Source organism: Arachis hypogaea, chromosome 8 (assembly GCF_003086295.3).
Source record: "Arachis hypogaea cultivar Tifrunner chromosome 8, arahy.Tifrunner.gnm2.J5K5, whole genome shotgun sequence".
In the NCBI taxonomy this organism is placed as follows: domain Eukaryota; kingdom Viridiplantae; phylum Streptophyta; class Magnoliopsida; order Fabales; family Fabaceae; genus Arachis; species Arachis hypogaea.
The window spans coordinates 10,738,967-10,758,789 of NC_092043.1; positions in this window are offsets into that span (position 1 = coordinate 10,738,967).

Sequence of the window (19,823 nt, forward strand, 5' to 3'; positions counted from 1 at the left end):
AATGTATCAAGATAATAACAAAGCCTCTTTCAAAACTATGGTATTTTTTTTGGACATTCAATAACACCTAATGTGTGTTTCTAGGTTAATTATCTATTTTGCGATGTTGATCACAATGATATTTTATTTAGCTGATTCTTATTTTCTGGTCTTGCTCAATAAATAATAATGGTAGATTTAAATGTGTTTATACTGCTCTTTGCTAAATGATTATGTAATATTATGCGATACATTTTAAATGTGCTTTGTTAGACATGAATTAATCTTAGCAATAATATCGAATTTAGGGTGAGAGAGCTCTTTCACCGAATTTTGTATCAACTTATGGAGAAGAATTAAGGTCAACTTTTTATGTGATTGATGTGCTGGATAATTGCCTGGTGCTAAAGTTGAAAAGAAACCATGAAACAACTGCTTATAATTGACAGCTCCTTTGAGTAAATTAGACTTTTCTGTTTTGTGAATAGAGGAGCAACTGTGTAATTTAGATACGTGAATTTTGAAATATTTTTTATTTCATTTTAGAATTACATGAACCAATCAATTCAAGTTCACCCCGATCGTAACTCTTATGTGACTAACCGAATAGACCAAGAAATACTGAACAACATATATAGAGTGTTCCACATAAAGTATAACAAGAATGGAAAGCTTTTATCACCTGATGTGATGGTGATGTCTGGGTCTAAACTATCTGATGATGACTTTCCGTCAGACGACGATGAAAATGACATACTGGAAGGGGTTGATCCTCATAATCTAATAGATTTGTCTCGTGCAAGCAATTCATCAGTTGAGGTAAGCGAAGAAAATAATGAAACAAGAGAACTGTCACACAACGGGTAATGTTAAATGCAACTTTTTTTCTTATGTCTTGCATTTTAATATCGTGGTATATATAGATATCTTTTAATATGGTGACTAACAAGTTTAAATATCCTGAACCAGATACACTCCATATGCTTATTATAAGAAGACCACCACATGTTCGGACTTGAATCAATCTAGACTGGCAAGTTGATCTTAAAAGAGTTATTTTTTTTAACAAATTTATGAAATATTGGTTGTGTATCTGTTATTCATTATATAGAAAAATTTTCTTTGGATCCTAACTATGAATCATTCATTGCAGTATTTACCCTATAATTTTGCTGCATATCTTAAACCCTCTAAAGATGGTTTGGTTTGGAAGATTACTGGTCCACCTTCCGGTATAGGCAAGAATATATGCCTTTTCCACCTACTGAAAAGTGGAGGAAGAGATAGAGAATGAAAGTTCGGGGTTGAATGAAAAGAATACTGTAAACTATACAAGTTAAAGAGAGGAAACAATATTATTCTGAAGCTAGACTCCTTATCAAACTGCCGCACAGAGTTGTTGATTAAAAGATCTTAGACCTTATAAAAAAGGGCTTCCTATATATTATTCTATGTTACACATATTTTAGATTATATGTTAAATTGCGTTGGAGATATTTGTTTTTTTATCAATGGATATCTAACGGTCCATATTTTAAAGATTATACATAATAGTAAACTACATACATCTCGATTGAACTTTTTTTTGTCTAACAATATTCATTATATTTTATTATCTTAAGAAACATGTTACAGTATTCATTAACATCCTAGATAATTGTTATATTTTATTATTTTATTTTAACATAGCGATAATCTTTGTATTATCGAAATTTAATACAACATATGTATTATGACATATTTTAGTTATATCTTAATATATTTCATTTAAAAATTTTAAAATACATAAATTCCGTACAACTACACGTTTTATCATGCTAGTATTAAGAATAAAATTAAATCATATTAAATACTAAACATTTTTTAAAAATTTTTGAAATCGTTAAGAGGCAAAAAGTATTCTTTATTTTAAATAAAAATAAAAATAAAAAACAATAAATCCCTAATTGAATCAATTCTAAATTTCCCTCTTGACAGAACGTTCTCCACTTTTTTCACAGTCAGCCATCGTCCCTCTCTTCTCCAGCCAACGCCGTCCCCATCTTCTCATGCTCTCCCCCTCTTCCGGCCATTCGTTATGTCCTCTCCCTGAGATTGAAGCCGCGACTTGAACTCTGTTCGCCAGGTCTGCCGTCGCATTCCCGTTGTGGCTGCCAAGCTCCTCAACTCAGTCGCACTCAGGCCGTCGCGTTCCAGCGTGTTCCTCATCAGATTCTGCTAGGTGTTCTTCTCCTCTTTGATTCTTGATATGCTGTTCACTTCTTGCTGGTGTGTTCTCTTCTTGGTTATTGCAGAGTTTGTTATTACTCTTCTTAATTCTTATTACTGAGCTAATTGTTCCATGCCTTTTTCTTTTTCGCTATTTGTCTTTTTTTTATTTTTTTTCGGTTATTTAACGGGCCTAACCCCAAGAGAGAGGAGTTACAAGGCTATAGTTTCACGGGGCACAGACATCCCATTTTGATCATCAATAAGAAGAGATCCTAACTCAACAGGTAGAATGTCCAAGAATAAAAACCATATGTCTAACTTTAAGTTGTCCTTTGCTAGCCAGTTGGCACATTTGTTTTCTTATCTGAGAGTATGTTGAAATTTAATTTTTCAAGACCTATTTTTGAGGTTGAAAATGTCCCGAATGAGGATATTGTGATATCTTCCTTCTTCTTCAGCCCTGTTAATACAATCATAAGCTTCTTTCGAGTCCGTTTCAATTATCATCCTTTGCATACCAAGATCCCGTGCTGTTTCCATTCTTTTGAGTATTTCCCAAATTTCAACATGGGCGATGCTGCCTTGATCTTCTATTCTGGCTTCAAATCCTCCAATCCATTCTCTATTGTGATTTCTAATCAAACCCCCACATCTAGTAGCACGTTCCTCCTCCTTCCTTGCTCCATCTACATTAAGCTTTACCCATCCCAATTTTGGCGGCTTCTATCTTATCAGGATAGTATGCCATCTTTCATTAGATACCACTTTTTTTTGGCAAAAGCTTTTTTGCTTCTTTTGATCGCCTCCTTTATAACCTTGACAACATTTGGTGGTCTGGTGAAAGGTGGATTAAAAACTTCCTTGTTTCTCCAATACCAAATCCACCAACATGTAGTAATAAACTCTTCTCGCCATTCTGTTTGAGATCCTCTTCCCATGTTATTCTTTAGATTTAAGTTAATCCAGTCTTGGAACTCCATAGAGAAGAATATAGGAATCACACTAGGTAGAATAAGTTGAAACTAGATCCAAGCGGTTCTTGAATAGTCCCAAAGTGCATGTAAGGTTGTTTCCTCTGCATCCTTACAAAGGGGGCACTTTGAATCTGAATCGAACACACTAGCTTTTCTTATTGCTGTGAACAGTCGCCCGTGAGTAGCTCTCCATATGAAAACTTTCAGTCTCTCCTGTCCCTTCCATTTCCAAATATATTCCCAATATGTAGCCCTTCCTGTTCTTTCTTGATTGGATAGTAGTTTGTATGCTGATGCCACTGTGAACTTTCCATCTGTTGATAATTTCCAACTTACTTTATCTTCTCCATTTTCTTCTGTTGGAGGCGGAATTGTATTAATTTTATTCCACATCATCGGGTCGAAAAAACCTTCTAAAATATCCCTGTTCCAAGTTCTATTCTCTTTCACAAATTCTACAATAGTCTTCTCTAATATGGTTTCAGGAATTTGGTTATTTGCTACTTCTCTCAATAACCTTTTACCTTTACAGCCCATGGTTCCTTCCAGAAGTTAACTACTTTTCCATTTCTAGCTACCCAAGCAGTATTAGTACTAAAAACACCCCATATTCTAACCCACTCTTTCCAGAAGGCAGAATCCATATTCTTATAAATTGCTCCACTCCGTCTCAATTGATTTTGGCCATATTTGCTATTTAAAACTTGTACCCATAGGGTAGTGGGTTCGGTGCAGATTCTCTAAATCACTTTAAGCATAAAAGCTTCATTAACTAGTTGTAGTCTTTTAAATTCCATACCTTCTTGTTGTTTCGGTTGACATAGAGTTTCCCAGCTTATGTGATGGATGCGCCTTTGGTTGCTAGTTTCTCCCCAAATAAATTTTCTTTAGTTTTTTCAATCTCCTTACATATTTCGACGGGGATCTTGGAGTGCTACATCTCAAAGTTGGCTACCGTGCCCAGGATTGATTTTGCTAGTGTTAGTCTTCCTGCTAGTGATAGACAGTGACTTCGACCCTTTTAATTTATTTTGCATCCTCTCTAGCACATTCTTAAATGTGTCCTTCCCCTTTCTATGGTTAGTGAGCATCGCCCCTAGATATCTCCCTAAATAAGCATTTTCATTATACTTAGATTTGTGATAGCCCTTCTGGTTTCATCAGACACATTTTTGGAAAAAACTATTGCAGTTTTGCTTAAATTTATCTTCAATCCTGAGGCTGCACAAAACTCAGTCAGCACCTTGCTCACGATCTTCATTTGCTCCACAGTAGCTTCTGCATACACTAACAAGTCATCTACGAAGAGTAAATGTGATATTTGTGGACCGTTTTTGCCAACTCTAATTGGGTTGCATGCTTTGGTTTTAGCATGATCCTCTATGAGTTGTGACAACTTCTCCATGATAATGGCAAACTGATAAGGCGATATCAGATCGCCCTGTCTAATGCCACGTGATGGGTGGAAAGTTTCAGTCATACCGCCATTCCATAGCACGTTATTAGTAGCAGTAGTTACACAGCTCATTATCAGCCTGGTTAGAGAGCTAGGGAGATTAAATTCTTCTAAACATCTCTCCAAAAAATTCCATCGTAGCTTGTCGTATGCCTTTTCAAAATTGAATTTTATTGTCATAAATCCTCTTCTCCCCTTCATCATCTTCATGATATGATCCACTTATTTTGCTATCAATATATTATCTTGTATTTTTCGCTTTGGCACAAAACTTGCTTGATAGGGGGCAATTCTATTTTCAAGAGCTGGTTTCAGCCTTTTAACAATGATTTTTGTCATGCATTTATAACTTACGTTGCACAAAGCTATCGGACAAAATTGTTGATGAATTCGGGACTTTGGACTTTTGGAATCAGAGCTAGCAAAGTATGATTGTAATCAGCCATGTTACTCTGGTTATTCCATGCTTGGATGATGTGCTGATATAGTGAAAATTGGACTGTATCCCAATTTTCCTTGTAAAAGAGAGCTGGAAATCCGTCTACTCCAGGAGCTTTCAAAGAACCAATTCCAAATATAGCTTTTTTAATTTCCAGAATGTTAGGGGGTGCTGATGCTGTTACCAATATATGCTTCTAAGGGCGGGTAGGAACAAAGAGTTTAGAGTGTATGTAGTTCTGTTTGTTCTTCTTGATATAAATTTTTGGAAAAATCTACTGCTAAAAATTTTAAAGCATTTGGATTGTCTATCTGTTCCGAGGGTTACCTGAAACTGTAGGTCGATCTTGGATGAGATCTTCTGTATTAGTCGGAGCCGACGTGTCCGGCAGGTGTACAGCAGCCGGAGCTGGTGTGTCCGACTTGTTGGACTTGGTGGTGGTGCTGATCCTTCGTCCCCAGAGGGTGGGGGTACCTGCAAGGGACTCCGATGCTTAAGTTAGCAAGGGCATTAAGCAGGTATTGAGTAGAATCAGTGTATCAGTTATACCTGGGTGCTCCAGTGTATTTATAATGGTGAGATGTGGCCTCCTGTGGATAAGATAAGTTAGTTATCTTATCTTATCTTTATCTTTAAGTGAGGTTATCTTTTAAGGGAACCGCCTTTATCCCTGTAGGCTTGGGTCGCCTTCGGATTTGGGGCGTGTTCCTCTATTTGGGCCCTTTGTTTGGGCTTTCCTGTGACTTGGCCGAGCTCTTTGAGAAGAGGTCGGGTTGTCCTGACCTGAAGAGGTCGGTCGCTTTGCCTGTAGAACATCCCGGGTCGGACAGCTCGACCCAGGGTATGAACAGTGCCGCTGCTTGAACTCGGTTTTCTCTTTTTGAGGCCGAGTCCTTGACTTTGGTCCTTCTTCGGTGAAGCCGAACTCAAGCATTTTGTCGATTCCTTTGTAGGAGTTTTTTGAATGTAGAACGTTTTTCTGCGCGCTTTTATATCGGTGCTTTGGAAACATGCGAGGGTTTAATGCCTTCATTAATTTTGACATTAATTGCCCTGTTTCCCTTTGGCTCTTTTATTTTTGATTTTGAAAACCCAGAAACGGTTTCTCTCCTTCGGCCTTTTCGTAACTTCCTCGCATTTCTCTCGCTTTTAACTTTCTTCGTGTTTGTGGCGTTGTTTGGTTTTTCTGAAGCCTCCGCCTGGAGTTTTGCAGTTCCGTGTTTCAGCCCAGCGACGTTGCCTTTGCTCGTGTCTTCTCTTTTATTTTTGAAAGAACATTTCCAGATTTTTCGCCTTCCCTCTTCAACTTCCTTGAAGCCTGCTGCCTTTTTTCCAGGTTGGTACTAACTTTCTTGCTTCTTTTGCGGCTTTAATTTTTTGGTGAAGCTTTGATTTTGCATGTTTGAAAGTTTGAACCTTTTCGTGATCTTGTGTTTTGGTTGTCGCTGTAAACGTGTTTTCCTTGGCTTTCTTTCGTGCATTCTTTTGGCATTTCCGTTGAGGCTTTCCGGAGTTTTACTGTTGCTTTCTGGTATTGGTAGAAGATCTGTATCTGTTTTTTACTTTTTTGGAGATTGCTTCCTGTCTGATCCTTTTTTTCAAAAAAGGTTGTGTCTTTAATGGTCCCATGCTTTGTTGCTTTTGGGAATGTTTTGCTTGGTAGGCTCTGTAATGATTTGCCGTGTTTTTTCTTTGATGAAAAGCGCTTTGTTGTTTTGAATCCTTTTTGAGAAATGCTAGGATGTAAGCTGTAGAGTTTTTGTGGAAACCTTGCTTTGTTACTGCCTCCAAAGGATGCCCCAGGACTTTTGGTTTGAATCTTGGGGTTTTCCTTTTCGCAGTTTCATCGCCTGAGAAGTTTTGACCGAGTTGTTTTCTCCCTATCCGAGATGTTTGTAGTAACCCCTATCTTTTTTCTTACTTTGTAGGATTTAGTTGGCCTCATGTCTTCTCGCAATAACATTGTAGAGATGTCTTCCAGAGTTCCCGAAGGAATGTCCGATTGGCTGGACTCCCTTGTTTTGTTGTGTGTTTTTGTTGTGGATGCTGAATTCTGCACAGAGCTGAGGAAGCGTCATAGGATTTGTGGGAACAATGCTCGCGAGGAGGATTACGAGCTTGTTGCTCCTGATTCTGACGAGAGGGTTTGCTTTCCGACTTCCATCGAGGGGGAGCGTCCTTTCTTTTATGCTTATGAATACTTCTTCAGCCAATTGAATGTTACTTTTCCTTTTACTGCTTTTGAAACCGACCTGTTGTGGTCGTGTAATATTGCTCATCCCAACTTCACCCCAATTCCTGGGGTTTTATTAAAATTTTTCAACTTCTCTGTCATGAACTAGATGTAACACCTTCCCAAAATTTGTTTTTTTTACTTGTTTGTTTTTGCCAAGCCTGGCGGCTCTTCAAAAAAGAAAGCTTATTGGGTTTCTTTCCGGTCCGCCCAGGGCCATAAAGTGTTTGCAATGTATGATGAGTCCTTTAAGGACTTCAAAAACTACTTTTTTAAAGTTCGAGCTGTTGAGGGGGCCCGTCCCTTTTTTCTTGATGAAAATGACGAGTCTGCTTTTCCTCTAGAGTGGCAAAAGAATGTAAGAGTGCCACGTTACACATGGGAAATGCTTAGTGAGGTTGAGCGGGCTTTTGTAGTTGTTCTTGAAGATTTGTGGGGGAAACCTCCCCATCTGGATACAAAGAGTTTTCTGAATGATCCGTCTTTGGTTCGGCCTGCTTTGGGTATTTTTTTGTCTATTGGCCCGACTTGCCTCTATATTTATTTCTTTTTTGTTCCTCTTTCGTGACTCTTTGTCTTGGTTGTTTTTGTCTTTGCAGAGATGTCTAAAAACAATGACTCCATGAAGGCCTTCAAGAAGGCGAAGAAGGCAACTGCTGCTCTGAACATCTCAGCCAAGGTGGCTAGTGAGGGATCTTCACAGGTCCCCCTGAAGCCCCCTGTGCCGAGTTCCCTTGGGCTGAGGAAAGTGATTCCTACTCCCCAGTTTCATCAGGTCGATCCTTCTCAAACTTCTGCTGCTGCTTCTGGTGCCCCCCCTTTGAAAAAGCAAAAAACATCCGAGCCCTTTAACTTGGATGCTCCGGACTTTGATGCCATTGAGTTTGTTGACCAGCAAATTGCCCCCTATGGTGGGCTTTCCATGGACGATGTGTCTCTTTTAAAGCATTTGTACTTTATTACCCAAAATAGTGTGAAGATGGCCCACATGGGTGCGGCTATTTTTTGAACAATTCAGGGGATTCCGGTTCATGCTACCAAATCTTTTATGGAGGAGGCCAAGTCAGAGTTTGATCGAATTAAGGGTCTGAAGGAGGAGTTGGAGGTGAAGTTGGCCAAGGTGGAGAAGGAACTGGAGGGTGAGAAGGCCAGCTCTATTGCCCTTGCCGCTTCTCTGAAGCTGGCCGAAGACATGGCTTTGAAACATAAGGATAGCTATATCTCAGCTTATAGGGAATTGATGCGTCTTCGGGAGGAGGTGGAGATAGCTCGGGCTAATTATAGTGAGCTTCAGGGTCATCTTGTGGGTAGCGTAACTGCTGCCTCCGAGAACCTGATGGAGCAGTTCCGGGTTGTTGCTCCTGATGCCGACTTGACTCTCATCAGTCTGGATAATGTTGTGAGAGATGGTAAGACTGTCCCTGATGACCAGGATGATGAAGAGACTGATCCTCCCCTGGTGCCTTCTCTTAAAGTGTCGACCTCCTCTGTTCCTCCCGTCACATCTGATCCGGATTGCCAAATTCTGAACCGAGATGATGGAATCGTGGATGCCGTGCCCCTTCAAACTCGTCCTCCTTCTCCTCATACTGATGTTGCTGGGAAAGCTCCTGATCTTTAGCTGATCTTTTTTCTGGACATTTTATGTAAATAGCCCGTTTTTGTGGGCTTTTGAACTTTTGTTTTGTTTTGATGCTTCTGGTTGTCTTGCAACTTTTTTGGAAAAACAAAAGTAGCTTCTAAGGTTGATTTTGTGATCCCTTGAAGCTTTTATCATATTATGCATGATATCTGTTGAAATTTTGCTGTTCTGACCTCTTTAGGTTGTTTGCATGCTTTATCGTTTGTAGCTTGGATCCTTTTGAGGTCGTGCCTGTGGGGGGTCCGACTTTTTTCTCGGTTTCCTCGCTCTTTGTTTGTATTTCTGACGCCTTATGACCGATTTCTTTATATTGGTCCCCTTCAAAAGTTTATTTTGTGATCCCCTTTTCTAGACTTTTACTTGGTCTTTTTCAGGGATTATGTTGATAACTTTCTAATGGTAGGAGTCCGACTTGGTTGTGTCGGTCTCCTTTAAGTTATTTTTTCGTAGTCCTCTTTTTTGGATCTTTGTCAGATCTCTTTCAGGAACTACTTGTATAACTTTTCCAATGGTAGGAGTCCGACTTGGTTGCGTCGGTCTCCTTTAAGTTATCCTTTGTAGTCCTCTTTTTTGGATCTTTATCAGATCTCTTTCAGGGACTACTTGTATAACATTTCTGATGGTAGGAGTCCGACTTGGTTGTGTCGGTCTCCTTTAAGTTATTTTTTCGTAGTCCTTTTTTTTGGATCTTTGTCAGATCTCTTTCAGGGACTACTTGTATAACTTTTCTGATGGTAGGAGTCCGACTTGGTTGTGTCGGTCTCCTTTAAGTTATTCTTCGTAGTCCTCTTTTTTGGATCTTTGTCAGATCTCTTTCAGGGACTACTTGTATAACTTTTCCAATGGTAGGAGTCCGACTTGGTTGCGTCGGTCTCCTTTAAGTTATCCTTTGTAGTCCTCTTTTTTGGATCTTTATCAGATCTCTTTCAGGGACTACTTGTATAACTTTTTTGTTTTGGGCTGACTTTGTTATGTCAGGCCCTTCTAAGTTAAAGTAATCCTCTTTAATAGGGTTGGCCAGACCTCTTTCCAGGGTTTACTTATAACTTGGGTTGACCTGGTCCGATTTCTAAATGTCGGCCAGTCTTTTAAGTTATTATATTAGCTATCCGTAAGACCTCGTCAGGTTCTTTTATTGGATTGCTTTCGATAACTTCTTACATTATTCTGTGTTCATCTTTGCCGATTTGTAGAAAATGGTTGGCGTCTTTAGGTCGTCTTTTGGGTGAATCGCGTTTTCACCTTTATCGGACGATTGTCTTTATCGTGGTCGCGCAGTGAATTTGTTTTTCACTTTCTGCCGACCTGTTGCTTTATAATCGGACGATGAATACTTCAGATTAATGCGTCTTGGAATCTTGTAGAATATCTAAATAATTTTTATTCAAAGGAAAAAAAATGCAAACATGTACATGTGGGAGTTTCCTTGTCCCTTTAAGTCGGGTACGATCTAGGTCTCGATATGGTGCCTCATTAAAAAACCTTTTCAGGAAAAAGAGCGCATCCATTTAGTGAGATCTTTTACCTTTTCTAACTGTAGTACCTTCTTAGGTTGCAGGCGTGCCATGATCGAGGAAGCTCTCGTCCATCGAGCTCGGACAGTCTGTAGTATCCCCTCCCCAATACTTCAATGATTCGGTAGGGTCCTTTCCAGTTTGCTGCCAGCTTTCCTTCTCCGGGTCGAGTTGTTCCGATGTCATTTCTGATTAAGATGAGATCATTTTCTGCAAAACTTCTCGGCACTACCTTTTGATTATATCTAGAAGCCATTCGTCGCTTTAGGGCTTCTTCCCTGATTCGAGCTCTTTCTTGTATTTCGGGTAACAAGTCGAGCTCTTCTCTCTGGAGTTGGGAGTTTTCTTGTTCATTGTAGTGGACTACTCGGGGAGATCCTTCTTCGATTTCTATTGGAATCATTGCCTCCGCTCCGTATGCTAGTCGGAATGGTGATTCGTTTGTAGTGGAATGAGGGGTTGTTCGATATGCCCATAGGACCTGTGGAAGTTCCTCGGCTTCTTGTAGCCTCCGCTTTAATCCGGCCAATATAACTTTGTTGGCCGCTTCGGCTTGTCCATTGGCTTGGGGATGTTCAACGGAGGTGAACTGGTGTTTTATGTTCAAGTCAGCCACCAGTTTTCTGAAGCCTGCCTCTGTAAATTGGGTACCGTTGTCCGTGGTGATGGAGTATGGTACCCCGAACCTCGTAATAATATTTCTATATAGGAATTTTCGACTTCTTTGAGCGGTGGCGTTGGCCAGGGGTTCTACCTCGATCCATTTTGTGAAATAATCTACTCCTAGTATGAGGAATTTTACTTGTCCCGATCCCTATGGGAAGGGTCCGAGAAGGTTGAGTCCCCATTTCGCAAATGGCCAGGGTGAGGTTACGCTGATGAGCTTTTCTGGTGGGGCGATGTGAAAGTTGGCATGCTTTTGGCATGGTGGACATGTCCTTACAAATTCTGTAGCCTCCTTTTGCAGAGTTGGCCAATAGAACCCCGTCCGGAGTATCTTTTTGGTGAGAGCTTGCGCTCCGAGATGATTACCACAAATAACGCTGTGTACTTCCTCCAAGACTTCCTTTGTGTTGGAAGTTGGTACGCATTTTAGTAAAGGTGTTGATATCCCTCTTTTGTACAGCGTGTTGTTTATGATGGTGTAGTACTGTGCCTCTCTTTTCAGCCTCTTTGCCTCCTTTTCATTTGTGGGGAGTTCTTCTGTTTTAAGGTAGTTTATTATGGGTGTCATCCATCCTTGATCCCAACCTATTATGGCTAGGATTCTTTCTTCTTCCGCTATTGATGGGTTCTATAGTACCTCCTGGATGAGGCTTCTGTTGTTGCCCCCTGGTTTGGTGCTGGCTAATTTTGAAAGGGCGTCAGCTCGGGCATTTTGCTCACGAGGTATGTGGTGGATCCTATATTCCCCGAGTTGTCCGAACTGTTCTTTGGTTTTATCCAAATATTTTTTCATGGTCGGATCTTTGGCTTGGTAGCTTCCCGTTATTTGTGAGGTGATGACTTGTGAGTCACTGTAGATGTTGAGTTTCCGAGCTCCAACCTCCCTAGCCAGCTTCAGACCAGCTAGTAGTGCTTCGTATTCTGCCTGGTTGTTTGAGGCCGGGAATCCGAATTTAAGGGAGAGTTCAAGTTGAGTTCCTTGATTGCTTTCAATTATCACACCCGCACCGCTTCCTGTTTTATTCGAGGATCCATCCACATATATGTTCCATTCTATGGGGATTTCCGGGATATCTGTAAATTCCGCGATGAAGTCGGCCAGGTGCTGCGATTTGATTGCTGTACATGCCTCGTATTGGAGGTCGAATTCAGAAAACTCGATTGCCCATTGTAGGATTTTTCCTGCTAGATCTATTTTCTGCAATATCCCTTTTATGGGTTGGTTTGTTCGGACTTTAATGGTATGCGCTTGGAAATATGGGCGAAGTCGCCGGGATGTGAGGATCAGAGCGTAGGCAAACTTTTCTATTTTCTGGTAGTTCAACTCGGATCCCTGTAGTGCTTTACTAATGAAGTAGACGGGTTGCTGTCCTTTTTCGTCTTCTCGAATCAGCGCTGAGGCTATTGCCCGACTTCCTACTGCGAGGTATAGTATGAGCGATTCTCCCTCTTGTGGTCGAGATAGGATAGGTGGTTGCCCTAAGAATCTTTTGAAGTCTTTGAAGGCTTGTTCACATTCCGCTGTCCATTCGAAGTTCTTTCCTTTCTTTATGGTAGCATAGAAAGGGAGGGATCTTATTGCTGATCCTGCTAGGAATCTGGACAAGGCTGCCAACCTTCCATTGAGCTGTTGTACCTCTTTGACGCAGGTTGGGCTCTTCATGTTGAGTATGGCCTGATATTTATCTGGATTTGCCTCGATTCCCCTTTGTGTGAGCATAAATCCTAAAAATTTACCTGCTTCTACTGCGAAGGTGCATTTAGCCGGATTGAGTCGCATGCCATGTTTCCTTATGGTATCAAATACTTGAATCAAATCGGTTAGCAATGTCTCTTCGCTTTGTGTCTTTATCAACATATCATCCACGTAGACCTCCATGATTTTTCTGATGTGATATGAGAAGACTTTATTCATTAGTCTTTGATAAGTGGCTCCTGCGTTTTTCAGGCCGAAAGGCATCACAATGTAACAATAATTTGCCTTAGGTGTAAGAAATGAGGTTTTTTCTTGGTCTGGTGGATACATTGGTATCTGGTTGTACCCTGAGTATGCGTCCATGAATGAGAGATACTTGTATCCCGATGAAGCATCTACTAGAGCGTCAATGCTTGGGAGTGGGTAGGGGTCTTTCGGGCAGGCTTTGTTGAGGTCGGTGTAGTCGGTGCACATTCGCCACTTCCCATTTGACTTTTTCACCAAGACGACGTTTGCTAGCCATAGTGGATATTTGACTTCCCTTATGAACCCGGCCTCAAGTAGTGCTTGTACTTGTTCTTCTACAGCCTGAGTTCGTTCTGGTCCAAGTTTTCTCCGTCTTTGTTGTACCGGTCGGGATCCCGGATAGACTGCCAATTTATGGCTCATTAGTTCGGGATCAATACCTGGCATGTCGGCGGCTTTCCATGCAAAGAGATCAACATTGTCTCGTAGGAACCGTATTAGTGATTCCTTTATGCCTCCTTTTAGGATCGTACCAATATTAGTTGTTTTATCCGAGGTATCTCCGATCTGGATTCTTTCTACTTCTCCTTCGAGTTGTGGTCGGAGTTCTTCTCGTCTCTGAACTCCACCGAGCTCGATCGTGTGGAACTCTCCTCCTTCACCTCGGAGGTTTAGGCTTTCGTTATAACAGCGACGTGCCATCTTTTGATCTGCCTTTATCGTAGCTATTCCTTCCGCAGTTGGGAACTTCATACATAGATGTGGAGTTGAAACTATTGCACCGAGTTGATTTAACGTTGTCCGACCTATTAAGGCATTGTAAGCTGAACTTACGTTGACCACGATGTAGTCTATCTTGAGTGTTCTGGATTGGTTCCCCTTTCCGAAGGTTGTATGCAGCGATACGTATCCCAATGGTTGAACAGGGACATCTCCCAATCCGAACAGACTGTTTGGGTATGCTGTTAGCTCTTTTTCTTCTAGGCCGAGTTTGTCAAAGGCAGTTTTAAATAAGATGTCGGCAGAGCTTCCCTAATCGATTAGTGTGCGGTGGAGGTTGGCATTTGCCAATATGATCGTGATGACCATGGGGTCGTCATGTCCTGAGATGACTCCGGATGCATCTTCTTTAGTAAACGTGATTGCCAGGATGTCTGGTGTCTCCTTCAGTCCTTCGACATGGTATACCTCTTTGAGGTGTCGTTTGCGGGATGATTTGGAGATTCCTCCCCCAGCAAATCCGCCGTGTATCACGTGGACATGTCTTTTTGGTGTGCGAGGCGATCGTTCAGATCGTCCGACGTCTTCATCCCTCCTTCTTTTTCTTGGTTCTTCGTCCCGATTGGCCAAGAACCGATCTAACTTTCCTTCTCGAACTAATCTTTCTATGACATTTTTCAAGTCGAAACATTCGTTGGTGGAATGTCCTCGAAGTCGGTGATATTCACAGTACTCATTCCGATTTCCCCTCCTCTTTTGCCTTTAAGTGGCCGAGCTGAGGGGATTTTTTCCGTATGGCAGACTTCTTTGTAAACGTCTACCAAGGATACCCTAAGAGGGGTGTAGTTGTGATATTTCTTGATTTTCTATCCGGAGCGATCTTCCTTTTTCTTGGATTCTTTATCTCGGTTGGCAGAACCGGACCTTGAGGCTTCGCCAAGTCGAGAATTTTCCTCCATGTTAATGTACTTCTGCGCTCGCTCTTGTACTTCGTCTAGGGATGTCGGGTATCTTTTTGATATAGATTGACTAAATGGTCCTTCTTGCAGGCCATTTATAAGGCCCATGATGGCAGCTTCTGTTGGCAGATTTTGTATATCCATGCATGTTTTGTTGAATCTCTCCATGTAGTTGCGAAGACTTTCTCGATCTCCTTGCTTGATCCCTAGTAGGCTAGGCACGTGTTTGGCTTTATCCTTTTGTATGGAGAATCGGGCCAGGAACTTCTTGGCCAGGTCGTCGAAACTCGAGATGGATTTTGGAGGTAGGTTGTCGAACCATTTAATGGCTGTCTTGGTGAGGGTTGTTGGAAAGGCTTTGCAACGAACTGCATCTGAAGCATCGGTGAGGTACATTCTACTTCTGAAGTTGCTGAGATGATGGTTGGGGTCGGAGGTACCGTCATATGGAGCCATATTCGGAAGCTTGAAATCCTTTGGAATTTTGGTTTTCATAATTTCTCTAGTAAATGGATCTTGATCTTTTTGAGAACTATCCTCCGTGGATGGTCGCGTGGCTTTAGTTTTGAGATCAGCTTCGAGTTTTATGAGCTTATCTTCTAATTCTCGGCGTCGCCTTATTTCCCGGCGTAGATCTTCTTCTTTTTCACGTTGATGTTGGGCTTCTTTCTCAAGTTGCTCCAATCGATTTTGAAGTGCTCCTATTACTCCTGGATTTGATGAATTTTTGTCTCCGTTGGTTTCTGGAGTATCTTTGAGTATTGTGTCCGCGTTTTTATGCGGCGTTCTGTCTTCCAAACCTGAATCGTGGTCGTTGTCATGGTCATCCGCCATGTTAATGGGATGACTTCCAGGTTCCCCGGCAACGGCGCCAATGTTCCGAGCGTTACCTAAAACTGTAGGTCGATCTTGGATGAGATCTTCTGTATTAGTCGGAGCCGACGTGTCCGGCAGGTGTACGGCGGCCGGAGCTGGTGTGTCCGACTTGTTGGACTTGGTGGTGGTGCTGATCCTTCGTCCCCAGAGGGTGGGGGGTACCTGCAAGGGACTCCGATGCTTAAGTTAGCAAGAGCATTAAGCAGGTATTAAGTAGAATCAGTGTATCAGTTATACCTGGGTGCTCCAGTGTATTTATAATGGTGAGATGTGGCCTCCTGTGAATAAGATAAGTTAGTTATCTTATCTTATCTTTATCTTTAAGTGAGGTTATCTTTTAAGGGAACCGCCTTTATCCCTGTAGGCTTGGGTCGCCTTAGGATTTGGGGCGTGTTCCTCTATTTGGGCCCTTTGTTTGGGCTTTCCTGTGACTTGGCCGAGCTCTTTGAGAAGAGGTCGGGTTGTCCTGACCTGAAGAGGTCGGTCGCTTTGCCTGTAGAACATCCCGGGTCGGACAGCTCGACCCAGGGTATGAACACTATCCATATACCATCCTGTGATCTCAATTTGATGATCTTGTTCCTTTTTCTTCTTATGATTGTTTTAGTATGGAAGTATTTTTTATTACGGTCCCCGTCCACAATCCGATTCTCCCTAACTTTTTTGCATCCAGAACACCTCCTATCTACCTAGGACAGCTTCCAATTCCTCTCTTAATTCTTTCTCCAGGTTGTCAAGATAAGGGTTGCGTCTATAAGACGGTGCTTGCTGGATACCCCCAATCCTATTCAAAAGTCTTCTCTTTTGTTTATTCACATGGCCAAATGTCTCCTTATTCCAACTCTTCAGATGACTAGAAAGGTGAGTTAGAGCGCATCCGAGATTAGCACTTCCTTTCCAATTCTCTTTGATGACTTTTTTATACTCCGGATGGAGGCTCTACATGGCTTCAATCCTGAAAGGCTTGTCTATGAGGTGTTGATTTTAAGGTCTCAAGGAGATAAGCAAAGGATGGTGGTCAGAGTTGGTGTGGGTTAGCACATCAACTCTGGCTTCATGAAACCTGATTTGTCACGACGCATTTGATAAAGCTCTGTCTAGCCTTTTGAAGACTCTTTCTAAGCCTTCCCACTTAGGTCCCCTCCAGGTAAATTTAGAGCCACAAAATTCCAGGTCCATCAGTGAGCAGTTATTGATCCAGTTTCTAAATCTTCTACAGGCACGAGCATCAGAACGACCTCCTCCTTTCTTTTCCAAAGGATGGTTATTTCATTAAAATCACCAGCCAGCAACCACTCTTCTCCCATATTAGTAGCAATATTGCGCAAATCTCCAGGTTTGCTTTCAAACCCTTTCTTGAGGGTTAGCATAGATTGCCGTAAAGATCCAGCTTGCCTGGTTACCTTCTTGAATTCTCATGTGAACATATTGTGTCTTCGAGACTAAAAAATTTATAGCAAGGTCTGAATCCCTCCAAAGGATCCAAATGCCTCCACTGAAACCACATGCCTCCTCAATATGATAAAAAGCAAAACCCAATTTACTATTGACATTTTTCGCATTATCCCCACTGCATCTTGTTTCTAGCAAGATTACAAGGTTTGGATTCTGAATTCTTACCAGTTCTTTTAGAGAGCGACCAAAAGCCACACTGGCGGCTCCCCTGCAATTCCAAGTCAGAATCATCATATATAGAAATATAACAGGTAACCTGATCTTCCTCATCACAGAATTTTTCATCTCTCTGCCCCATTTCGGGCATCATCCACATCCATTTGAGGCTCCTCTTGAGAGTTTTGGTTAGCTTGTTTTCCAACTCCAGCTGATTGAGATTGGAAAGCCACACACTTATTTTGTTGTAGTTGCTCCTCCACCCTCTTCGCTACTACAACCATCAACTCTGTATTGATGGAATTGAGGTCTGGAAGCTCTGGTTCTTGATTATACTCTATCTCTTCATTTGTGTTAACTGTTTCTGGAATAAAAGAGTCTTCCATATCTAACTCCAGGTTGTGCTCAAATGTGTTGGGATTACTTTGGGGGTTACTGACTTGTGCACATATGTTGCTTGTATTGTTCTTGTTAGGATGGGTCTTTGATGTCTTAGAGACATGAGTTTCTTGGCCAAGGTTTTTGTTCAGTGTTAGTCTATCTTGACCTAGGTTGGGTTGCGATTTTTGGGGCTGAGGTAGTGCGGAGACAGGTGTCTCCTTTGCAAGTTTTTGGTTCTGGTTTGGACTTTTCTCTACTTGTTGGGGTCTATTTTGGTTTATGTTAGGCTGTGATTTTTGGGCTTCAGATAGTGTTGGGTCATTTTGCAAGGCATTGCTATTTTTTGAACTATTAGGGACTTGGGTAGTATCTTTTTTGGTTGTTTCATTCCTATAGAAATTCTTTCCATATTTTGCTCCTGTGGTCCCATTGCACCATCATTGGCATTCGTAGCCTCCTCATCATTCAGAATAACGAACTTCATACCACTAACCACTTTCTTTTCATTTTTGCTTGTCTCTCCATCCACTCCACTAACTGTACCTACACCTTCTTTTACCGTTTTCCTGCCGCGTGTAGTTTTTTGGACAATTATCCATAGTCCAAAGGCTTCTCTTTGTTCCTCCTGGACTTCTTTGCCCTTTCCCTTCTTACCCCTGTCTTCTTCCCTGCTTTGTTGGTTTTTCATCCTTTCACCTTCTTGATTCATCCTTGCATGTTGCTGTTCAGTGCTTCCAGGAGGCTTATTTTGAACCTTTTTCGGGCATCTTTGCTTCTTATGTCCGACCATCCTACATGCAAAGCATATGTTATGAATTCTTTCGTACTCCACTAAGTAACGGACTTCATTGATGGCATATTGAGCTACAAGTAATTCAATGAGGTCCAACTCGACACAAAGTCGCACAAATTTGTCTCTGCATTTCTCTACCGTGTAAGTGTCTACTCTAAGGGTTCTGCCGATGATGTTCCCGATTTGTCTAAGCATCTGTTCCTCATAATACTCGATTGCTAAACCGGGAAGTCTCACACACGCCGCAATCTTATCTATCTCCGCCTTCTCCGAATTAAAGTCGGGCTTCCAAAATCTTATGGAGAGATAGTGGCCATGATTTTCCATGGCCCTCCAGTCAACGCAAAATCCAGGTTCTCTTTAGAATAGAATTTGACAATGAAAAAATTATTGCCTAAATCGATCACTTCTATGCTACCTTGTCTGCTCCACATTGCCTCCAGTCTTCTAGTCAGAGTTGACAAGGATATTCGACGACCCATCAGTTTCACGATGAGCATCTCCCACCACGGGTTGTGGAGGTTCTTCATTTAAAATGAAATTATAGATACCTCCAACTTTCTCTGTGATTTCTGGCTGCTGGCTTTTCACCTCCCTTTCTTTTTCGTCGACTCGCTACTTCTCTTTTCCACCTTCTTTATCTGACTTGTCAGAATCTTCCTGAGAGGAGAAAAATGAGTCATCTTCTTCCATCTCTATAGGAATCTAACCTCCCTAACAGCCTCACAAAACAATTTCTTCGTCATGCTTATCTGTTCTAGAACTTCAACATCTTCTATCATCCAATTTTTTTCTCTGGGCATCAAGGATGTGTCTCTTGTAAACTCTTGTTCCGAACTTTCTTTTCTTATATTTTTGGTATTTCTAGTTGGCTCATGGGAATCGGACTACCGGAGTGAACCCCCCTCTTTCAAAGCTGCCTCTCATACGATGGTTCTTGATAGCGGAAAGATTAGAACTTGAGGAGACAATATCGTATAGACTTTTGAGGCGAATGTTACAATACTCCCTTGATGTTTGGAGTTTTAAAACTCCATATAATTTTAACAAAAAAAAACACTATTAAAATTTAAAATTCAATTTATTTTACGTTGTTTTAGGTTAACATTTAATGCATACTGATGAAATCAATAAATAATTAATACTTGAAAAACTACAAACATATTAATTACAACTTATAAAATATATTTTTAATAAATGATAATTATAATTATTATAAGAAATTTAATATGCTCTATTAATATATAAGTTATTTAATTAGTTAATAAAATCTAATTAATTAATAATTTTATATTTTATTTATTTTAATTATTTATTTAAAATTATAATTTATTTCATAAAGTTTATTTAATATATTATCTTCTTTTGTTCATTGAAAATAATAAATTTGTTTACCGACAAACTTATTCCTATTTCTGTACAATTTG